Genomic DNA, 6,000 nt, shown 5'->3' with positions numbered 1-6,000 from the left:
ATTGGCTTATTTATTATTTAAATAACATAGTTTCTGTGTAATTATTTCGGTTCTTGGCAGCCGGGAACAAACAAGCATCTTCCCTACAACAAATGAATGTCTGTAATTCTTTGTGTACATCAAGCATTGTGAAATCAATGGTTACCCTAGTGAATTAATTTAAATTACTAGGACCAGAAATATCTTTATGATTTCCTTTTGTTAGAGAATCAAATCATATGACGTATATTGTCTAGTGAAACTCTTAGAGATTTTTCTTAAAGCTTTACCAGTATGTGAAGAAATATTTTAAATATTTCTGATTTAATTTTTTATTAATTTGATTAATTAATATGAGTGCAGAGGGCAAAGGACAACTTTTGAAATTATTTATTTGCCTCTACCTTTCCATGTATTCCAGAATCCAATTTAAGTTGCCAGGTTTTTCAGAAAAGCCTTTTACCCTCTGAGCTAGGTTTCAGGGTCCTCAGCTGTATTTAATTTATGAATATATGATAGGAAGCAAAGTATACCATTAGATGCCTGGCATGTGGCCAGGAGACATAATTCACAAGCGAAAATATTACCCAGTGAAGAAGAAAGGGCATAGCTAGCTTGGAAGAGAAGAAATAGAGGTACCCACTTGGCTAGCAAGTGTGATGTGGGTCTGACGGAAGAGACATAAATTGCGGTAAACCCTCAGATTATGATTACAGCAGCTAAAACAAAATGAAGGAAAATAAACCAAAAGTACTCCTTAAGTTAAGCCGCAAATCAGGTTTGAAACTTATGCCTTTTGTTTGAAAACAGCCTTCTGATTGCTGATGCTCCATTGCAATCCTTTCACTGCTGTCTGTATATGAACACAATTAATTACACCTACGAAGCATCAATGGCTAATGTGACGGCATAGTTTTCCCCTGAATACACACTCTTCTAAAAATAATACCTGTGTGAGTACAAATAAATGATGCACCCTCCACTTGGAAATTTTAGCATTCATCAAGAAGGGAAGAAAATTAGCCTTTACAGAACATGTCCAGTGTTTCTATATGGCCTGGTTGTGTGAATGCCTGGCAGCACGCTCACCTACCCTTTCCATCAGCCACGATTCAAATTGCCCAAAACACCTGCATTTTCCACATGTCACTATGCTGGATGCTTTGCTCTGTGATTACCTAGTAAATAAAATGATCCTTACCTGAGAGATGATTGGAGAGCCCCTAGCTCACAGATACAGGAGCTGGTGGGATGCTATAGTTTCAGCTACAGCACCAGCTGGGCCTGATATGTAAATGAAGTGTTCTGACTTTAGAAGATGCTAAAGCTCCTGAAGACAGGATAAGATATTCCGTTCACACACTGTGTTATTACCTTTGATGGGCCTAGATGGTGTGCATTTTGGGTAAAAGGGGAGGATATATAATACAGATACTGTGAACTTTGTATTTATGGAGAAATTGAGAAATTTAGGGTGTGGGAGACACATCTTTTATTGGTATTTACTTTTTCCTATGCACACAACCTATTATTATGTACATTCATTATTATACATAAAATGATGCTTATTATAGCCACAGAGGATGCTTTATATGCTACATATAAATGTACATATATGACAAGTGCTGACTGAAAATTTCTTCTTCCTTCATTTTATTATTCCCCTGGACTCTGCTGTCATCTAAGAATGGGCATCATGCAAAATGAATAGGGTATGCTTTTCTAACATGAGTTCTTCCTTAAATCTCTTGGCTTTGGCATACACTGGATTTTAGTAAAGCAGCACAAGCAATATTTATTGATATACCTCCATAGACTATTCTTGTTCCTCTTGGATAGCAGGGACTCCAAGTTAAGAATAAACTATGTATTCAACTTAGAATCACATTTGTGCCCAATGTAATTCCCAGTCAGCTTCTTTAAGGGAATGTGTGTATGCTTGTGTGTGTGTACTTGAGCGTGTTTGCACGTGTGAAGGTTAGAAGCTGATATCAAGTGTCTTCCTCAATTGCTTCTTTACCTTACTTTTCTAAGGCAATGTCTTTCACTGAACATGTCTTTCACATTAGGTTGGCTAGTGGTAACTGGCCAATTCTCCGGTCTTTAATGCGCCAGTTCTGGAATCACGTATATATCATCATACTTTGCTTTCCACAGAGACGGGTGGGCACATGGACAATCTACACTCATGCTTGCACAGCAAGCTCTTCACCCACAGAGTAATCTCTACAGGCCCCTTTAGGAGTACTCTGCTTAAAGTTAACAGCAAACTTGACATGCCCTAGAATTATCCAAGGGGAGAAGACTCAATTGAAAAATTTCTGAATAAGACACTAATCTATAAGAATATCATGAGGAATCATTTTGATGCTACTTTCTGTTGTTTTTTTAGATCAGTATTTGTTTTCCCCCTGATCCCAGGGATATCTAGTCTCCGATTCTTCGCCACCCGATAGTGTTGGGTATGAGATTCATCATGCAAAGTAGACCTCAAGTCAAATCAGACAATGGTTGGTTATTCTCACAAACTTTTTGCCACCATTACACTAACATATTTTTCAGGCAGGACTAATTAATTGTAGATCAAAGGTTTGGTGGTTGGATTAGTGCTGTGTTTCTCTTTTTGTCCTGCAACAGATGGAAACAAACACAGAGACCCACAAACACGTGTCAGAGTAACCCTGCATGAAGGCCCAGAGAGGATTGTATGATGTGAGGATGGAGCCTGGATTATGATGTACACACTAATTTGTTAGAGATACAAAAGTGGTGGGACACCTGGCAAGAAAAGCTGCTAATAGGGTATGGAACTAGCAAGAAACTGAACTGATTCCTTTTGATCATGAAAGACAGAATCAATAAATATAATTTAACAAAATACATCAATGGAAAAAAAAGAAGCTACTTAAACATGCAAACCATATTTAAAATGTTACATATGTGGCCATTGAGGGATGAGAAATGAATTAATTTAGTCAATTGAGTGTTCTTTATTTTATCAACTTTTCTTTCAGGCTGCATTTTAACATTGAGACAACATATATTTTTATTGTTAAAATTCATGAGGTGGAAGTAAGTGAGAACAAAGCCTCCACTTACACTAGTGAGGATGACAAGCTGTTTTAAACTCTAAGTACCGTTTAACAGTTTAATGATGAGACGAATGAGGGCCATAAAGACATAATTGACGCAAAGCAAAATCTTAAATGTGAATCTTAAAATTTAATCAAGTTTTTGAAAATAGAAAGCAGAAAGTATGATGGGTGAAAGCAAAGAGTAAGAGACTAGAAAAGACATCCTAGTCTAGGAAAACAGTAGGATTTGAGGGCATAGCTCAGTGGCAAGCATGTGCTTAGCAAGTATGATGTTCCAGCTTCAGTACCTACCTAGCACTGTAAAAAAAAAAAGTTTCTCGCTCTCAAATGGAAACAAAACCAACCCCAGAGGAAATTTCTCATGACCGTATTGGCATATCCCTTTCTCAGACAAGTGGGACTGTGTTGATTAACACTAGTATATTCCTGGAACTGAACTGCACCCAGAGAATATGTGGACAGATCAATTCTATCTTTGGGACCTCATTAAACATGAACTACAGGCAGAAACAAAAGGATGGTTAATTATAAGTCATTGGAATAAAGAAAATAGTAAGTATATACAATGTTTCTGAGACGTAGAAGAATATTGTTGAATTTAGGTTAGAATATGCGGAGAAGATTATCTGATTGGCAGGGCAATCAGAAAGAGGACTTGTGGCAGCTTCTGTGAGAACAACTTGTGTCTCACAGGTGTGCACATGTGTTTTCTCCTAAGGATGTGTGTTTGATGTGTGCTTGTACTGGTTTGGGGTTCGGTAATTGCTCAAATCAACTATTATTTGACCCAACGTGCTTTTTTTATTAAGTTAGTGCTTGTCAGTTTTGAGAATGATACACTTTTGTATGGTGCCCTTATGCTGTACTTGTGTGTGTATATATATATATATATATATATATATATATATATATATATATATATATATATATATCTTTAACGTATGTACCCATGAGTTTAAATGGATATCTCATGATCTTATTTTTCTTAGAGATGTTAGAAGATACAGTTCATTGCGTGATAATCTAAGGTAACCTCTATATATACTAGTCTTGTAGAATGAGAACTAATTTTAGTTTGTTATGTCCTAGTGAGTATTAATACTTGAGTAGGTAAACCAATTGGGAAGGTGAAATAGAAACAAGCAAGCAAACAGACAAATAAAAACTTCCCCTCAAGGCTCAAGGATCTGTGCAGAAGAGAAAGTACAAAAATTGTTAGAGTCAGACATGGTTGATGATTCAAGAGAACAGCATCTTCCCGACATAGCAGGACTGGCATATGTAGATTGTGACAGCACACACATCATCCAAACAGGGTCAACACCAAGCAAAATACAGGCACTGACAAGGGAAAGTAGGCACAAAGTCCTACCTGAGCCGAGATGGTATTTGAAACTGATACACGCTGGGAAAAGAGAAAACAGTTTTCTCCAAAGAAGTATCACTGGGTATATCAAACACACACCAGGGCAGGTCTCAAAACCGTGAATAGCTGGCTACCATGACATGGAGTCCATGATTTATTGTGGGCTTTTTGTTTCCTTTGGTTGGTACTTTTAGTCTTGGTGGTTTGTTTTTTATTTGTGGGAAAAGAGAGAGAGGGGAGAAATGTAAAGTTGGAGGAGGATTGGCAGGTCTGGGAGGAGTGGGGAAGGGGAAAACATAGTGATCAAAATATAATATGCGAAACAATTTTAAAGAAAGAAAACAATTAAGGAAAATATTTTTTTTCCAGGAAGGCATGGGAGGCTGATGAGACTCGGGAAGTAAAACATATATAACACATCTGGGAAAGCTGAAACTTGCAAGTCTTGTGAGGACTTGCCTCGAAGTTATAGAACCAGTAAACAACAGTGGGGAAGGAAACTGACCATGCTGGTTCTCAAGAGGAACTTCTCAGACTTCCCATATGTGTACTCCTCTTGCAGAAAGCTTGAAGGCTGCAGCTTGCATAAGTCATCACCTATGGTGAAGCGAGCTTATAAAGGCTGTACAAATGCATTTGAATCACTCCTGATTTGTAAGTTATCCCTCATACGTATTCTGATATATCACTCCAGTAAATTCAATGGTTGGAGTCTGGTATTATGATTCCCTATGTCGTTTGAGTAGATACTCTGTTTTGTGATACCTTGGGAAATACTTCATATAACCTAATAAAAGAGAGATTCTACAGATTCATTGTAGATAGAAAACAGGATCATGAGTACATAATGTCAATGTTTCATGGTGATATTTAAAAAAAATATTTAAGTAAGTACAAAGCCAATTAGAAATTTATTCCAGAATGCTTAGATGGTGAAAAGCAGACCTTGTGGATATTAGTAGAACTCTTCGAAAACTTTGTTCTGACAAAGAATGGAGATATATCAGTACTGGAGGAAGCATGTGTTAGATTGAGGAGAATTTAGCTTATGTTTTTGCATATCATAAATGATTCATTGTGAGGGCAGAGGGAAGCAGAGGTTGAGGGGAAACTTATGGATAATGTCGCAGGAGGGATGAAATAGGGAATTAAAGACTAGTTTATTAGTTAGTTGTTGCCTGATTGAGAAAAGGTGGAATTTGATGGGTTAGTGAAGGTTGTGATTTCTCAAACTTAACACAACAGAAAGTTGATGTGATACTATGTGATAAAGTAAGATTTATTATAGGAAAAATATAGTGTTGTAATAATGGAAATTAAAAGAAAGGATGTATTGCATTCACAGTGTAGAGAAGATAAGCAACTTGACGGATACTACATCTAACATACAGAAGTATAGATACCTATATATATGATCTTATCTAAAAATAAGGTTTTGGAAGGAGTAACTTAAGCCAATGAATTCATATTGTACTACAATCACCTCTGTAGTTTATGTCTCTGTAAAAGAACATGTGAGGACTCTCAAGAATAGACAAGGCACACAGTCCAAAAGTCATA

This window comes from Myodes glareolus, chromosome 22 (assembly GCF_982192425.1).
Source record: "Myodes glareolus chromosome 22, mMyoGla1.1, whole genome shotgun sequence".
In the NCBI taxonomy this organism is placed as follows: domain Eukaryota; kingdom Metazoa; phylum Chordata; class Mammalia; order Rodentia; family Cricetidae; genus Myodes; species Myodes glareolus.
This window is presented reverse-complemented; position numbering follows the sequence as displayed.